The 19190-nt window shown below is 38.0% G+C and overlaps 1 protein-coding gene across 7 annotated transcripts in view; it reads right to left on the reverse strand.

The window, feature by feature from the left end:
* The window catches only part of FGR (FGR proto-oncogene, Src family tyrosine kinase), a 2305304-nt gene extending 2289507 nt beyond the window's left edge, over positions 1-15797 (reverse strand). For 3 of the 7 annotated variants that reach the window (XM_044084592.1, XM_044084559.1, XM_044084566.1), the window contains exon 1: positions 15474-15793. The gene's annotated coding sequence lies outside the window, so the exon portion shown is untranslated. Of the gene's footprint in view, positions 1-15473 lie in introns of all 7 variants that reach the window. The other 4 variants (XM_044084601.1, XM_044084584.1, XM_044084628.1 and 1 more) reach the window with 3 other exon arrangements.
* Positions 15798-19190: the final 3393 nt, after the last annotated feature.

Consider the following 19190-nt stretch of genomic DNA (forward strand, 5'->3'; position numbering starts at 1 on the left):
GCCAAAGTGAGCACATTTTCAGTGGAGGCCCAGGGGGAAAAGCTCCACATTAACAAGTACGCACAATAGAAGAGTCACAGTTGAATAAACAACGGTAAAAGCTCTACATAAATTACAGTACAATATAAGAGATATTAATTGAAAACATGTCAGATGTAACAGTTATATATACCGAGAAAAACATGTCAATAACTTAACTAGTAATGTAAAGTAAATTCTCAGTTAACCAGAACTCAAACAACTGGCACTCTCAAGCAACCAGCAAAGAAATACAGTACAATTTTCATACGTCGCACTTTCTGCCCCCCCCCCCCCCCGCAGAAACATACCTTACATTTTTAGAGTTTTAGAGTTTTAAAAAGGAAGATAGGAATAAATTATCTCTCTCCCCAACCTGAGAACAAGTCAAACCAAACAAACAGTATACGGTACAATATTAGTCAGGCCTATTTTTAATAGTAACTCTCAAGCAACCAGATACTACAGTTATCCGGCATCTACCAATCCCCATGGGTGCCAGTTAACTGAGAGTTTACAGTAGTAAGGATATTAACAACTTGTGAAGATGCTTTCTGCAAGATGTGTCATGAAAATAAGCATGAGAGAACGTCAATCAGACTGAATTAGTAATACAACTTAGGAATGCAAGTTAAACATACAAAATCAATGCCTTTATCAATAGGTATTTCAACATAATAGGCCTAGATGATGCTTTTATGATTAGTCACACTAGTAGGTAGAAGCGTTTGCATTGAAGGGTGTTAGATGAAAAAGGTGAAAATAGTTGTGAGTCTGGGGAATCAGGTTTTGGGAGGTGCAGGGTTAGTGCATGTGCAGTGCCATAGCATGGAGAGGTATTGCCGTAGAGCCTTTTTGAAAGAGGATGTATTACGGGTGGTTCTTAATGGTAATGGAAGGGTATTCCATTGTTTGGCAATAGAAAAAGAGTAGAGCATCTGGCCAGCTGAAAGATTTTTTTTTTCTACCTTCAGGAGAAGTTAGTTCTCAGATTTGAGTGGTCTACTTGGGTGGCAGTGGGTAAATAAATAGGTAAGAGCTGGGGAGTCTGATGGTTTGGAAATAATTCTGTGTGCTGTAGTTAACTGTAAGTAGTGAGGTAATGGGGGAGTTCAAGCCAATTCAGTAAGTGTAAGAAGGAACAGTGATGGGATGAATATTTTGCATTAGTTGTGAACTTGGCAATTTTATTGTAGCAGGTCTCAAGCTCGGTTTTCAGAGAGGACTGGATATTGGTAAGGAGAGGAGCACCATATAAGAGAGAAGGTAGAAGAAATGTTATGGCAAGGGTTTGTTTTGTAGAGTGGTTAAGGAAGTTTTTGTGTCTGTAATGCCCAATGGATGCCCAATTTTTGATGTGTTTTTTTTTTATACTATTTTGCAGATAAAGGTCAAATGTTAGGTTTTCATCTAAGATAATACCTAGTAGTTTTGTATATGACACAACCTCAATAATAGTTTTGTTTTGAGAATGTACAGTGAATTTAGTCTTGTTTAGGAGAGAGGTTTTTTTAGGAGTAAGTAAAAAGAGTTTGGTTTTGTGGGGGGTTAGGACAAGATGGTTGTTGGTTATCCAGGTTTCTGTAGATGTACAGGCATTTTGGGTAATTTGCTGAAGTTCTGATGTGGAGTTGGCAGAGCAGATGATGGTTGAGTCACCTGTATGTTGTATTACAAAATCTTGACTGAGAGTGGAGTGGAAGTTGTTGATAAAAATACTGAAAAGAAGAGGCAGTAGTAAGGAGCCTTGGGGAACCCCTATGGATGTGTTAAGGAATGGAGACAAAAAGTGCTGCCATTTGGTAGACTGTTGTCTATGTGTGAGGTAATTAGAGAACCAGCTTAGGGTTGTGGGGGAGATACCTAGTTTAGAGGGTTTTGTAAGAAATAGAGGGTGGGAGACTGTATCAAAGGCCTTAGAGAGGTCAAGAAAGAGTGAGGATATAATTTTTCATGAGTCTTGAGCGCGGCTAACTGTATCCATCAAGGATATGAGAGCTGTTGTAGTACTGTGGCCTTGCCTGAACCCATGCTGAGTAGGGGAAAGGATTTGATTACTGTCGCTTGTCCAGTCAGGATAAAATAGACTAGTCTTTGTGGGTTCTGTTAAAGTAGCTTTATTATGTACAAACACATCAGGACTGAGGCTTAATAACTTTAACTTAGATAAACTTAGAAACAAACTAGCTATTACACTTATACATGCTCACTCTCTGGCTGCACTATCAAAATGGCACTGAAGCTAGCACATGCTTGCTATTAATATTCACGTGCTGACCTTGAAACGCTTCTTAAAGATAAAACACACACACACACTCTTTGAGAAATCAGTCATGCAATATTGATGACACTAATTGACATGTAATCCATACAAATACAATCAATACAAATAATTCTTTGTCATGCAATTGTACAAAACTAAATACACATAAATAATTATGTCCAGGTTGTTGTGTATTTCGCACTAGGTCTGGAAATACAACCAAACCTTGTGACATACAAAGTAGAATTATGCCTAGCAACTGGGACTGTCTCTGCTGAATGTTCAACCTTAGGGACATCAGGAACGTCATCAGGAATGGAAGTAGAAGTTAAGACACTTTCTGCAACAGGAACATTTTCTGGATTGTATTGAGATATAGAGCATGTATCACAGGAACAATGCTGCAATATTGATTCTGGTACAGGAAGAAGATGTCTGTGATTTCTCCTGTACTCCACACCCTCAGATTCTAAAAAGTAGGATCTTGGCTCAGTGCATATACCTGTTACTTGACCAATCCGGTCGAAACTATTTGCCGTTTGTATCCTCAGTGTCATTTCTTCTTTTAATGAATGAAGAAATTTGTTTGATTTATCTTAGTTGGACTTCTGGAAAAAACACTTTCTGAATAATTGGGCTATAATTGTCATGTTGTTCTTAGCTTTAGGCCTCAACAAACTGGAACTAATAAGCAATGTTGTTCTGATTTGCCTGGATAGAAGTCTCTGAGCAGGCAAGTCAAGTATATCGCCATGGGGTATGTTTCCGAGATTGAGTAAATTCCAAAAGACATCGGTATTATCACACATTGACCTCTGAAGCAATTGCTTTGCACTCTGTACTGCATGTTCAGTTAGCCCATTTGACTGCGGATATTCTGGACTACTAGTAGCATGTACAAGTCCCATTCTGTTTGCAAATTTCCGAAACAACTGACTAGTAAATTGAGTACCATTATCAGAAATAACTTTATGTGGACTTTGTTGATAACAGCTGTGGATGTTAGATTAGGTAGTAAATCAATCTGAAACCAGTTTGAATAAAAATTTACCAACACTAAGTAATGCTAATTGCTCCACTCAAATATACAGTATCAATGGCTACTGTTGACCAAGGTAGTTTAGGAACTTGACTTAGCTGGAAGTGTTTTTTTTTTTTTTGCAAATGCGATTCAGTACTATTGCATCCTGAACAAGAAGAAAGTACGTTATCAATGTCTTTTACTAGAGAAGGCCAAAACACTAGTTCTCTCCACTTTCTTTTGGTAGATTCAGAACCTGGATGACCACGATGCAAAATCTGGATATATTCATGTTGTAAGGAAGGAGAAGCAACCAATTTGGGACCTTTGAAAATAATGCCATCTTCCATCAACATCTCATCTCTGTAAGGAAAATAAGTTTGCAGTTCAGGTGGTACACTAGATTGCTTTGACGGCCATCCAACATTAATGTAGTGGTTGAGCTCTTGCAAAATTGTACCAGTCTTTGTATGATCTCTCAGCTCATCAAGTCTCGTGATAGAAAAATTATGCACTTCCATGACATCAAAGTCAAAATTCTCTGCATGAAGCTGTTCCATTGTATTTCTGGGCGATCTGGATAAGGTACCAGCCATTTAAAGAAGTGTGCCTTTTGTATAGGGTCTATATTAAATCAGCGAATGCTTAAAAAAAGCAAACGCTGATTTATCGACCCCATGTAAGCGAAAGCTTACAATCCCAAATACTTGAAACAGCAATTTTTTTTCCCAGTGAAATAAATTGGTGTTCCACAAAAAATAAATAAATAAATAAATAAAAACTTCAAAACATTACATAAAGTGGGGGGCTTCAGCCCCCATACCCCCCCTACCTAAAGATACCAACTCCGAAATCGCACTACAGTGAGGAAAACGGCAAAGTAACGGAGGCAGCCAAGAAATTTCTTTCCCACAGAAAGAAATCGCTTATATGCCATTTCGCTATTTTGCTGTTTTGTGTTTTCATGTTCGATCAAGATACATTTGAAGGATTGCGTCTTCGATTATATAATAGGAACCCTTTGTATAGACCATTTTGAAGTTGTACTTTTGCAATTTGAGCATCATTCTTTGTAATCTCGCTGGAGCTGAATGTATAGGTTTCTTTAGAATAGTGACTAGAGGCTGGTGATCAGTTTCAGTCTGAATAGCTCAGCCATAAATATAATCATGAAACTTCAAACATGCAAATATTATTGCCAAAAGTTCTTAGCATATTGCATTTCAGTTTGGGTATGAGATCTAGCTCCATAGGCTACTGGTCTGTCTCTTTGAAGAATAACTGTGCCAAGACCAAATTTTGAAGCATCGCAGGAAAGAGTTACTGGTTTATTGACATCATAGTATCTTACGGCCACAGTGGTGCAGCGGTTAGCGTTGTCGCCTCACAGCAAGAGGCTCTCTGGTTCGATCCTCGGCTGGGTGCCTTCTGTGCGGAGTCTGCATGTCCTCCCTGTGGTCGCGTGGGTTTTCTCCAGGTGCTCCGGTTTCCTCCCACATCCCAAAGACATGCTGTAGATGGATTGGACACTCTAAATTGGCCCTAGGTGTGAGTGTGTGCATGTGTGCCTTCTGTGGAAGGTTGGGCACTGGGCTGGCAACTCGACACTGTAAAACTCCACTGCCAATCATTGGTGGACAGGTGATCCGCTGTGGCGACCCCTAACCGGGAAAAGCCGAAAGAAGAAGAAGAAGAATAGTATCTTAATGTAGGTGGGGTGGCAATTTTCTACTTAAGGTCTTCAAATGCCTTCTGGTGCTGTTACAGCAAAGACCATATAACATTTTTGCACATCAGCTCTCTCAAAGGTGCTGTCAACTCACTGAAGTCTGGTATAAACTTGTGTAAATAGTTGACCATGCCAAGAAAATGCTGTACAGCCTGAACATTATCTGGAGCTGGCATCTCAAGAATGGCTGCTTGCTTGGACGGGTCTGTTCACAAGCTAGTGCTAGTAAATAAATGACCTACATATGTAACTTCTGATAGTCTGAATTTGTACTTCAGAGGATTGAGCTTTAAGTTCACTTCACGTGCTCTGCCTAGAACTTTCTTAAAGTTTCTGTCATGCTCTGCTTCACCATTGCCTCCAACCAATAAATCATCTACTATTATGACACAAGGATAACCTGAAAAAAATTGCTTCATTACATGCTGAAAGACTTCACTTGCATAATTTATTTCAAATGGAATCCTGAGGAATCTATATCTGCCAAATGGAGTACTGAAAGTAGTCAGAAATGAGGATTTGCGATCAAGCATCACTTGCCAAAATGAACTTTTTGCATCCAAGATAGAAAAAACAGAGCATTTGGTATTAGGGCTGCAACTTCCTCGATTGTACACATTGGATGATGCGGTCTCTTTAATGCTTTGTTCAAATCTCTTGGGTCAATACATATTCTGATTTCATCTGAGACTTTTTTGTAGGCTTCTACCATGGATGACACCGATTCAGTTGTTCTCTAACTGGACAAATTACACCTTGCTGCACCATTTTATCCAATTGAGGTTTAACTTTATTCTGCATACCTATCAGAACTTTTTTGATGGTCTGACCACTGGACTGACCTCTGGGTCTAATGTTATAAAATACACAACTGGATGTTTGCCCAACCTGTCATCAAAAACATCAGCATACTCTGAGAAAATAGTTTCAGTAAAATTGGAACTAGGATATGTGCTTATATGATGAACGTCTTTGGTAAAAGAAAGCAAATTCATTCTCAAACTGTCTCTGAGACCCAATAATGACTGCACAGGTCTTCGGACTGCAGAGAATAACAAGATGTAACAGCTCCTAGCCAAATAACATGAAAGCACTACTGAGCCTTCACCTAATGGTTAAGGTGTTTGCCTTACAAACACAAGGTACAGGGTTTGAATCTCACAGGGGATAATTGGCTAGGCTTAAAATGGCTCACAAGGGCAGTTAGTCTAGTACTAATCTATGAACCTATGAATTTCTTCACCTTCATAAACAACAAGTTTCGCACAACTAGCCACATAGAGTTGTTCATTAGTTCTCACCTTAGCAAATGTGTCTGCTGACATATTATTACACTTTGAGCTAGTGTCTACTTTAAGCTCGGTGGTTTTACCATTGATCTGGACAGTATAAAACACTTTATTCTTTACCAACAAATTTATTGCATCAGCCTTTTCACCAATTACTGATACACCATCTATGTAAAAAAGTAGAACTGCAACTGTCTAAATGATCAACTTACTTTTTCGAGTAACCCTTCTTTATAACTGTGTGAGGATTACATAATTTGCAAAACTTTTGAAAATGGTTCCATTTTTTACACTTGTGGCATTGCTTACCAAATGCTAAGCATTTTTTTATCTTTTAGACTCATGATTGGCACAACAATTGTGACAGTTAACAATAAAGCTGGATTTGGGTTTTGCTAACTGCACTAAGTGTATCTAAAAACTTCTAGGTCTCCCAGGAAAACCAGCAGAGGTTGCAGGTGCCATGTGCTTAGGTCTGTTTCTGCTAGCCACGTAATGCATGCTGTCTACATTTGCTCTGGAGCCTGCTGAAACCATGCTCTTATCACTTGCAAGCATACTTGTATGTCTTTCCATAACTTTGTGGATCTCACAAATCTCAATACCTTTGCTCAGCATTAAATCACTGTCATGAAGCAAAATCTTTCTCACTGCACCACACACAAGCCTGTCCTTTATCAACTCATCTTTTAAGTCACCAAACCAATGCATTTTAGCTTGTTTCTCAGGTCACTTATATAAGTTGCAAAAGTTTCCCCTGATTTTTTGATCTCTTGTGTAAAACAAATGCCTCTCTAATGTAATATTTGTCTGGGGGTTACACATTTCCCTGAAATTGCACTTTAAACACTCAGGGTCTTCCCTTGATTCAGCCTCTACAACAATATGACAGTTTTCACCTTCTCCCTCATATACTGCTGGTGCATACACAAATGAATGCTCTTTTTCAATGGCCTCTGACCCCAGCTAGGTTTAGCAAAATGAATGCCCGGGTGTGTGCATCTTTATCAGAATAAGCTGCTTGTATATAATATTGTACTCTTGTTCAAATATTCTCCATTTCTCTGCAATATTCGTATCAAGCAGCAGTGGTGATGGTTTTCAAAATCAGTCTGCCATAATAACACATACCAGCAAAGGCTTTTGCAAGTATGCATGAGCACACACACACACACACACACACACACACACACACACACAGACACACACACACACACACACACACACACACACACACACACACACACACACACACACACACTAACACATGTACTTATGCCAGAAATGTATGCATTTATGCCAGTATTTGAAACTATGCCCAATAGCACAAGCCTCTGAATAACTGAACTTTGCAAAATAAATCTCTCAGGCACTGTAATACTCTTGAAATCACTGTACTGTAAATAATCACCTCTTATCAGTGTAAGAAATATTTCAAAATAACTGCACTTTGCAAATAACCAGTACACACCCTACTGAAACTTCCCCCAAAATGACTGTACTTTGCTAAGTAACCCTTTGCAGTGCAAGAAACGCTCTGTAATGACAGCACTTTGTGAAGAGACATACCCACCACAAGAAACTTTTCAAAATGGCTATATTTTGACTGTACTTCACAAAATAGTTGCACCTTGTGCACAAATAAACTCGTCAGAATAAACGCACAGTAATAAGCAAACACTGTAAGCACTTTTACACACTTTGAGATACTTCGACTAACTCCAGTTATACCCTGAATACAAAGCGAAATAGTAGTTATACCAAAACAAAGTTCTTTGCCAAAACACATTCAGTTACCTTGCTTTATTTATTCTTAATGTGCCCTTATTAAATTCATTTTACTCGTTTAATCTCTTTCCATGCCCATTATACTTTTCTTGTGCTTGTTTTATTCTAAACATGCCCATTTTGCTTTAAACATGCTCGTTTTACAATTCTGAGGTAATTTGAAATGCCTTATGTGCTTTTCTGATAATTGTTTTATCAAATATCTTAATTTTAAACATTTTGTTTAATTAATAAACCTTTTGTGCCTCTCTCTTGTTTAATAATGTGGCTTGTGCCCTTGTCATGCTTCATTTTATCTTTTTTATAAAATAAATCGTTCGTCCAAGTTTTCATTATCTTTAGTTCATTTCTGGCCTTTTTTCGAGCTCATTTCTCTTAGTTTACCTTCACTGTTATCTCTGTACCTCATAGCTCTGAAAAGCAGTCTCTAGAATCCCAGTTGACACCATGTTGCTCGTCCAGTCAGGATAAAATAGACAAGTCTTTGTGGGTTCTGTTCAAGCAGCTTTATTATGTACAAACACATCAGGATTGAGGCTTAATAACTTTAACTTAGATAAACTTATAAGCAAACTAGCTATTACACTCATACATGCTCACTCTCTGGCTGCACTCTCAAAATGGCACTGAAGCTAGCATGTGCTTGCTATTTATATGCACGTGCTGTCCTTGAAACACTTCTTAAAGGTACCACACACACACACTCTATTCTACAATTATGCAGTACACAGTTTAGAAGTTGAACATGAATGCATTTTTCCAAGATCTTAGATATAGGGGAGAGAATAGCAATAGGGCAAAATATGGAAATGTCTTTGTTGTTGTCACCTTTGTGAAGCGGCAGAATATATGCCTTTTTTCCATATGCTAGGTACAAAGGACTCTTCTACAGATCTGTTAAGAAGTATGCTGATAGGATAAGCAATGGCCTTAGCTAACATTTCAAGGTATTCATGGGGTAGGTTGTCAGGAGTATCAGTGCCAGGTTTGAGCTTGAGAAGCAGTTGTGTTATAGTAGCAGTAGGAATGGGGGAGAAAGAAAAGCTAGATAGAGTGGGAGTAGTGGAATTTTGTGAAGATTGATTTGGAGGTACAGAGTTAGTATTGTAGTTAGTCTGAGGAAAGGTGGCGGTGAGATTAGATATGATGTTGATAAAATATGAGTTGAAGAGAGTGACTATAATAGGTGTTTTGTCTGGATTTGGACAGAGGTTATTAGAACCTAAGTTTAGTAGAAATGTAACGGAGTTCCATAATTTCTTTGGGTTTTGTTTATGGTTATCTTGAATTCTTAGGTAGTATTCTTTTTTATCTCTAATGACTAAATACTTTACCTGATTATGGAGTTGCCTAAATTGTGAGAGATCAGAAGGATTTTTATTTTTTTGCCACAGTTTCCATAATTTGTCCCTAGCAGCCATGAGTTGCCTGGTGCATCTAGTGTGCCAGACGGCATGGTTAGTTTTTACTCTTTTTTTGTTGGAGTGGGGCTAGATTGTTTAGGGTCCTGAGAAATGTTAAGTTGAAGAACTCAACGGCTTTATCACGGGAAAGGGTTTTTAGTATATCCCAGTTTATGGTTTTCAAAGTTTCGTTAAAGATTGTTGGGTTAAAACTGATGAGATTTCTTGTTAGTTTATATTGGTGTTGACTTGGAATTGGAGTAGTTTTCCATAGTATATAGGTGGGCAGGTGGTCACTGATACTGAAAGGCAGTATGCCTGCGGATGAGCTTTAATTAGTTGCCTGGTGCATCTAGTGAGCCAGACGGCATGGTTAGTTTTACTCTTTTTTTGTTGGAGTGGGGCTAGATTGTTTAGGGTCCTGAGAAATGTTAAGTTGAAGCACTCAACGGCTTTATCACGGAAAAAGGGTTTTTAGTATATCCCAGTTTATGGTTTTCAAAGTTTCGTTAAAGATTGTTGGGTTAAAACTGATGAGATTTCTTGTTAGTTTATATTGGTGTTGACTTGGAATTGGAGTGGTTTTCCGTAGTATATAGGTGGGCAGGTGGTCACTGATACTGAAAGGCAGTATGCCTGTGGATGAGCTTTTATTTGGGTCAGAGACCAAATCCAGTCAAGGATGGAACCACTGTCTTTGTTTCTTTTGGGTCTAGTTGTACTGGTAATTAGTTGAGTAAAGTTATATATGTTAATATTGGATGAAGAAGATTTGTAGGAGAGGTCTAGCCAGTTAATGTTTACATCAAACAGGATAATTGTTTCATTTTTTTATGTTGTTTGATGTCCAGGCATGTATTTCTTCTAACAGAGAAATGTTATTATAAACAAATGTTAAATAAATAAATACTATCCATCACTGTCATATTAATTAACTGAAGAGAGTAGTCCAATTGTACCTTTATTTAAATGATAATAAAGTAACTAAATTTTATATGGAAGCAAGTTTTAATTCATAAAAACTCCTTTAAAGTTTGATCCCATGGGAAAATTCAGGTACAGAGTTCATAGGCAGAAAATTAATCTGTGTTTTGTCAGCATATACTTTTCTGTGATGTGTGGTGGAGGTGTAATGTCAACTACCTTGAGAATGTAGAAAGACTGTTGTCTTCTGTTATATTTACTTTACTGGCTGTATCAAAGTGACATAACTAATAAACTAATTAATTAATAAATGTGGCCCAACCACAGATATAAATGAGAAAAGGAGATGGTATTACATTTAGTAGACAATTTCTGGCCTGTAACATCCAATCCAGTCAGATTGTATCAATAGGGAGCAACATATTTATGGACAGTTTATTTATATTTTATTGGCCAGTTTAATCCCATGAGGCTTGTAATCTCTGTTGAAGGGAAACCTGAGGTGGTACTTTTACTGACTAAGAGTAATTTGTCCAGGACACCAGGGAATTTCTCATAATATAAGTGCAGTGGGATATTTAGATAAATATCAGCTACCATCAACTCAGGCAGATGGGACTTTGGTTTAATCTCTCATCTGTAGAATGGATATAAATGCAATACATGCACAGCATCTTGAGAGGCAATGGCATTAATTTAACTATGAGTCACATACTATGGATATAAATGCAATACATGCACAGCATCTTGAGAGGCAATGGTATTAATTTAACTATGAGTCACATACTAATCTTCTCCTTACCCTCCAGCAGTTCAGGTTGCATCAGAGCAGCATGGATCAATATGAAATGACTGCCATTAGGATTTACTTCCTCTTGTTCAGAACTGGAAACAAGCACTTCTGACTGCGTCACCATTTTTAGTTAACCAAAGCTACACAGCGAAGTATACATAGGTATTGTGACTCCAGAAAAAAAAATTCTCTCATAAAATATGCCACTTCTACATCCTAGTTATTGTATTGTGATTAATTGTACACTTGTCTTATTACATACAGTGAAAACTTTTTGTCTCTTTTTTTTTACTTATTAACCTATTAACTCACTGACTCCACTTTATTTATAATTCCATGTTTGAAATTAGCACTGTTGTTCTGCTGAGTATAGTGTTATTATGCTTAAGTAACATTGTACAGTTGTACCTTGTTGCTGTTGCATTGTTCATTATAGTAATATCTAAAGTAACACTGGACCACTGATCGTACTTTCTCAGGTAATTTTGAATGGTTGCCAGTTACTAGTACTAGGTAGATAGAAACCAAATTAACTTTTTATCTCATTTACTGATTGCACATTTTGATCAGTGGTATTGCTACATAGCTACTGCTTGTTGCCGATTACTACTGTTATGACATTTAGAGCTACTGCCATAAAGTACTGCATTAGAGAGTACTAAATTACATTAATGTGATATAATTTTGTTACTTATGCAATTGCTCTGCTATTGCTGCTACATTTTAAACATTCCCTTTACAAATACTAGACATAGAGGTATTCATTTATACCATCTGTAGTTATTACTCTACAGTTACTTCACCTATATCTGATTATTTGTTGCTTATTGTTGCTTCTAGTTAAAATGAAGCAAGTATTTATGATGAGATTACTAACAGAATACTTTCCAGATTATGGAATAAGAAACCTTATCCATTTGTTCACACAGTAATACATCCACTTTCATCCTGCATTCCCCTAGCAATGACTGAGTCTGCCTCCTCCTACAGTAATGCTTTAGTAATAGATAACTCTGTTGTCAAGCATGCAGACATCACCCTCATGAGAATGAATAAGAATAAGGTAATGGTCTTTCTAGTCAAGATCTGAAACAGAACAAGGGTTCATAGATTCTGCCATCCTGGCATATATGGTTATGACCTGGTAGTGGTCCATGTGGGAATAAATTAAATTAGATGCTCTACATAGACAGACATGCAGAAGGATATAATTAATCTTGATATGTATATGTATATATACACGTCAGAGGCAGGAAAGACATTGGTCTTGAATGGTATTTTGAAATCACAGAGAATAATTCTGAAACTCAAAAACAAGATTACTGGCTCTAATAATTGTCTATGTAGCTGATGTCATTCAAAGGGGATCCTGCATGTGTCAGCTTGAGGCAAATCTTTGCCAGAGATTGTGTGCATCACTGCTTCCAATGTTTTTAATTCTGTTGCCCCCATAGTGCCTTTTAGGCAAAGTCTGTCTGCTGGACATTCCAACCTAGTAAAGTCTCATTCAGAATGCATTAAGGTTGTTCTACTCAGTGCCAAGCATCTTAACAAAACAATGGCCAAACTTGAGGCCCTCCTGCAACTTCAGCATATGTAGTTAGAGAAACATGGTTCCAAAGCAATGAAAATGAGTGCTCTGTTCCTGGACATAGTGTCTGTCATGTCCTCAAACTATTGGCAGTTGTAGTATGGTTACTTCTTTATCATCATTTTTCATTAAATCAAACCATAAATCAGAGACATTTTCCTTTAAAAAGCAGTGATACTTCCCCTGCAATGACCTATGTGTCTAAATATGTCTCAAAAGCAAACCTTCTTCAAATACTTAATAACCTAAATAAATTTAACTTAAATCCTCCTTCAACAAACTCAACTGCTAAAGTTACTGACTAGCCACACCAAATACAATGAGAACTTACTTCTGTTGTAAGTTAAACAGTTGGATTGATAAGACCACACCAAATACAATGAGAACTTAAAAACAAGGTCTTACGACAGAATGCCTTTACAAATAAACTACACAGTGAGTGATACAAATTACTTAAAGCTTATAAGAGGGCTCATTCTACCTACCTTAACAGCATACTTGGAAACTAGCAAAGAGCTTAAGGGTACCATATGAAGCCAAAAGCAACTGCAAATCTTTGTTACACTATGTCAAGAATTTAAGAACAACTAGAAATCTTCAAAGCTAGTCCACAATAATATTGCCCATTGTCACCCAAAGGAAATAGCTAATGTCCTAACTGATAAATTTACTGCAAATTTTAATCCACTTATAGTTATAACAACTTCACATTCCATAGTCCCAACCACCCCCTGAAATTACTACTGAAGTACACTCAGTCATCTCAAAAGCTACAAACATCTCCTCCATGGGCCCTAATAACATAGCAGGTTGCCTGATTATCAGTACCAAATATGGCCTATTTGAATCTCTTCTTCATGTTTTTAATCTCTGTCTCTCCACTGGACAAATTTTTGAAGACTGGAAAACAGCCACTGTAATGTCACTATACAAAGATGACCCAATAAGGGAATGTAGTCCATTAGTCTTACTAGTTTTATACGTAAAGTTATAGAATGTATTATCTCAGAACTCATTAATCTGGATGTCTAAAATTTCTTAACTTTGGAAGTTCATCAATACAGTTTTGTTAAAGGCAGGATAAACAAATGCCAAGTAGGTGGAAGGGGGAACAGTCTAGAAGATGCTGTACAGTTCCAAAATCCTGGCTACATTACCCAGTATTTATTGTTCTTAAGTACCTGATTCATTTTTATACTATCCATTTCATTTCTTGCTTCCAACTTTCAATAGTTTTCTTGATTTTACACCTTCTTATTTCTGGAAAATAACATGAGTATGCAGGCACACTGAATACAGTGAATACCCCCCCATAAACATATTTGGGCTTTTTTTTCAGGTAAATTCTTAGAAATAGAGGGCCTTGCTTCACACAAACATACAGAATCCTCTCAGAAAAAAAAAGTTTCACCATCCTGCATACCTTCATATGCATCAACAAGCCGGCACGAGAAGGCAGGATTTCCGCTAGAGGGATGGCATTTCCCGGATCCGACTGCCTGCTTGCAGCAGAATGAAACGGAAATTAACCTTATGATGACAAAAATCCTAGGGACTTGGAGGGGAAAGGCCAGGGTTTAGCTGCTGTTGCGGGATGGAGAAGGCGAAACAGTTCTTAATGTAACAAGAACATGAACTGTTCAAGAGGACGGATTCTATCGTTACCGCTTGTTTACTGGACAGGAAACAATAATGCAGTTTTTGGCTGCATAAACCCAGTTACATCATCACAGTTATTTCTTAATTATTACATAAATCAACCTCTAGTCTGCCTCCCACACATTCACAGACTCGCAGATTACAGTCACAGCATCAGCTGGTCCCATTCTACACAAGCCAGCAGCAACTAACTCACTGATCCTGTACTTGATTGCTGTTTATTTTCTGTATGCTGTTTATCACTTTTTCCAAAGATTACGACAGGTGTGTGCAAATATTTACACAAACAGTGCTTCTGATGAAGAGCTATGGATCATTCGGTTAATTCCCTGCTGCTTCAAACGCCTACCACTTGTGACATATTAACGGCCACGGTTCCCGTGATTCATTAATTCTGAAAAATGCTTATCGGACAGGTAACCACTTAAGCTTTACTGTCAGCCTAACCTGTGTTACTTAACATAAATATCACAACAAGTAAGGTGACATGTTAGTGACGGGGAACAACGACACTATTGCATACGGTCTAACAGCACTTCTTAGTGGTCCAAGGATACCGCCCCCAGGCCTTGCAACCCACACATGACACAAACACGCATGGGTAACCAACACACACCGATTTCACGATTTCATGTAGCATTATCCTATTTACTGAAATCAGTCCACAGAAGGTGATTGCCTCTTAACTAAATCCAAGCACAGACTGGTTGGGTACTGCAAATATATATTATTATAGTGTAAGCTACTATAAAATGAAATTTACACAGTTTTAACAAACATTTCCAGATCTGTGATGTGTTGTCAGCAAACAGGACTCATATCTGAGGTGGACTGCAGCTATCCATGCTTGATTATCCCCTAGAGTCTGCCGCAGAACTTCTCTGATACCTACTATCTACCTCTGTAAATACCGCCGTCCCCCAGCCTATAAAACGTAGGTTAAACCGCACGATCTTTAAACGTGTTTTTATTAGCATCCTTATATGCTTTCTTACCTGGAGGGTAGCTGCCTGCATCACGCACATTGGGAAGGGGTGAGTGCTTGGGTTTCCTCCTAGGTCAGGGCTTGAGGTATCGATTCGTGTGGTTCTGTGTAATCCCGCCGCTGATAAGCCTAGCAGCATCTCATGCTCTATAGGTTGCAGTCTGCTAACGTCTCTGATCCTGAGGGTCTCCCTGCTCTCTCAGCACTGCCTGCTTCTCTGCTCATTGCTGTCACCTCCCCCTTCCACTCCCCCGCCTACGCTCAGACAGTAGTTCATCTCTGCTAGCGCCTCTTCTCTTAAGTTTCCACCACCGAAAGTCTACAACAAGCACGGCCGAAGTAGCTCACAAGCACAATAACTGCTCATGTAAAATAACGACTGTCTCCGAGATGGCGTTAAAGAGTCAAGAAATGGCAGTACTGGAGGTCAAGCTGACAACTTTAGAGAATTTTCATTCCCGACTTTTTCACGCATACGGTGCCATTCATAACTGTCAACGTCTTGCATCCCTAACCGGGGATACGTATTGATGCTGATGATTTTAAAAGCCGGCAAGTTAAGAAATGTTGAAATTGCACGGATCTTCTGCAGTAAAAGAAGCCTATATCAATAGCTCTCAGTTGCCCCTGACTTCAAAGAATGTACCTGAATTACAGTGTTTTTGATCTTGCTTCATAAATAAAAGTTGTGGCTTTCAGACAAATCGTGGAATATTGCAATTACTAAATAACGACAGACATTTGAGATTCAGCTATCATTTCCTTCAGAAATGCCAGCTAATGTAAAACCTGTCATTCGAACAGCTTTCTGGACTTAGCACTGAGAGGTTGAAAGCTGTGAATGTAATTATAATGATTGTCATTCTTCATTGACTATAATCAACCATTGTTTCTCAGAAATCAGTGATTTTTAGGAAAGCCAGATCATTATTTTTAATCAGGGGTGGTCCTGAAAATCAGAACACTTGAAATATATGGTGTCCATCTGCATCCAATAAAGTTACATACACTATCATTCACTATGAAGTAATTTAGTACCAATATAACGTTTATTTTAGTATAGCTGCAAGAAACTCAATAGCACAAAGCACAAGGTACAGACAGCGTTGCTGCAGTTCCCCTAGGAAGGAATTCTGACCATGGTAGAATCACAGATCAGTATTGTCTATGAGTTATTCCTTCTGCATTGTCTACTGCTTTTCCTTTTATCCCATATTACAAGCATATGCGCCACCATTTAGGGAACAGACCGCAGCTGTACTTTATCTGCCTACAGAATGTTAGAGACAGAGGCACTGTGAGGGAGGATTTGGGGGCTGCTAATAAGAAATGAGAGAAACTTAGCTTTGTGGCTATGATGCTGACACCTGCATCACTTTCCTATACAACTCAAAAGTATGCCTTTTCACACTTAGATAGGCATAAATCAATTTTTTAGGATTCAGGTTATTATAATTTTAATGTAAATGTTCCAAAAAATTACAGTAAGTTAATAACCTATTAGGCTAACAAAACATATCCCTATATAGCCATAATTAGAAATACACACTCTAATCTACAGTTTAAGTATCAATGATTAACCATAAATTAGTTAGTTTACATATTTGTATCTAATTGTATTCATTTTGTAAAATATATACAAACCATACTTTCTTCCAACCATCCAACAAAGCAAGTTTCTACTCTCCTTCCATTATCTCTTACAATTCATTCTTTACATCTTGTTCTTCTCTTTAACATAAATAAATGTCAATGTCTCTTTTATTGTTTACAAGTTACACTTATTATTATTTATTCAATATTCTTTGGAATATGCATCTAGATCTCCAAAGTTAGCTTCTCTGAACTTTTCTCAAAGTTTTATTATTATTATTATTGATTAAATTTTATTAGACATTAAAACATGTCTTAATCCCTGTCTAATCTTGTTCTTGACTAGAAATGAACTTTTACAGCTACCTATACAATGTTGATTAAATGAATCATAACTTTTTCAGACATTTTACTTTGGCAGGCCAATAAAGTTATTTATATTCCCAAAATAAGATCATTTGAACATAGATCATGGTACTGAAAATATTATTATTTAAGTTTATTATATTTCATACATAAAATCATTGCCTTTTCAGTAGATCTCCATTTGTATTCTTAGCCCTTTGTGATAAAGTTAAAATGTGACTTTTCTAAAAAACATCTAGTAGGTGTGTACTATGATGAATGAATCCAAATTTCTTTCCCTAACTTTGCATGCATGTATGAAGGGAGGTTAATAATGATTTGAATTTTCTTATACACATCTACATATTTTGTTATGCAATCCCTGGCACAAGTAAAGGGGAAGTCACCTAATAAATGCCCTGGCCTAAAGTTTCCACTGCAGTAATTATCCCACATTATCTCATCAACAGCAGACAGACAGCCTTTACCCTCTTAGTCTGCTCCTTCCTTACAGACCTAATAACACATAACTCAGTAACTGGCAACAACAGATACCTTGTGTCTGTTCTAGTGGGCAAGATCTGCTGTATGTTTTGGGTAACATTGCTGAAGCATGAGACTGCAAGAGGAAAATAAGGTTAAAGACTAGGAAGAATAAAAAAATATTAAAAAAAAAAACAGAAAAGAAAGCCAGAAGGTAGGATAACGTCTTCCAATAAGAACCAAAATATGTAGCTACAAAGTTCAGGGCAGGAATAAAATAAACAATGAAGAAGAAGACTTGCAAGATAAGAAAGATGCCAAGAATACAGCTTCCATGGAACCCGACAATATCCTTGACTGTGTTCTACATGAACTACAAAGTGAACTGGCACCACATCTGTGTGCCCTGTTCAGTCATAGCCTCGCCTGAGGCTTTGTCCCTACCGAATGGCACTAGTCATCCCTCTCCATAAAGGGGGAGCAACTACAGACCCTGGGAATTATCACTCCTTTAGCCTGATGAGTCTGATATGTGAAGCTATGGAGCACATCATCATGGACCTGGTTAAAAAAGATATAGGAAATCTCCAAACTCTAGACCCCATATAATTTGGCTTTGTGAAAGGGAGATCATGCCTGCTCAACCTGGTTGACTTCTTCGAGTCAGTCATCAGGGCTGTGGATGAAGGTAAGACAGTCCATACAGCGTACCTCAATCTGGGCAATGCCTTTGATACCATTCCTCACTCAGGAATTATTGATAAATTCAGCAAACTAGGCATCAGCCCTTATATCACTAGGTGGGTTGCAAACTGGCTCAAAGATAGAACACACATTGTGAATGTAGTAGACTCCAAGTCAGACTGCTGACCAGTCACAAGTGGAGTCCCACAGGGATCAGTCCTGGGTCCTCTCCTGTTCAGCATCTACTTCTCAGAAGTTTAGGCCAGCACAAAGGGACTCTGACTGATCAAGTTTGCAGATGACTGCAAGGCCTCACTGAGACCAGTGGCTGGTGTTGAAGCCATGGCCTTAAGCTTAATGCCAAAAAATGTGTTGTCATCTCCTTTGGTAAAAACTCAGTTCCCACTAATTGCCACATCGATGGGAGCCCACTGAACACAGAAGGTGTTATAAGAGATATGGGGATGCAGGTTGACAGCAACCTCTCCTTCGACCACCACATTGCCACTGTGGTCAGAAAGTCCTTCTATGTGGCACATCTCATTACCAAGGATTTTGCATCAAGGAAGAAGGAGGACATTGTCTGTCTCTACTCTTCCCTCATTAGACAAATCATTGACTA

Source organism: Protopterus annectens, chromosome 1.part1, assembly GCF_019279795.1.
Source record: "Protopterus annectens isolate FY-2018-M chromosome 1.part1, PAN1.0, whole genome shotgun sequence".
Classification (NCBI taxonomy): Eukaryota; Metazoa; Chordata; order Ceratodontiformes; family Protopteridae; genus Protopterus; species Protopterus annectens.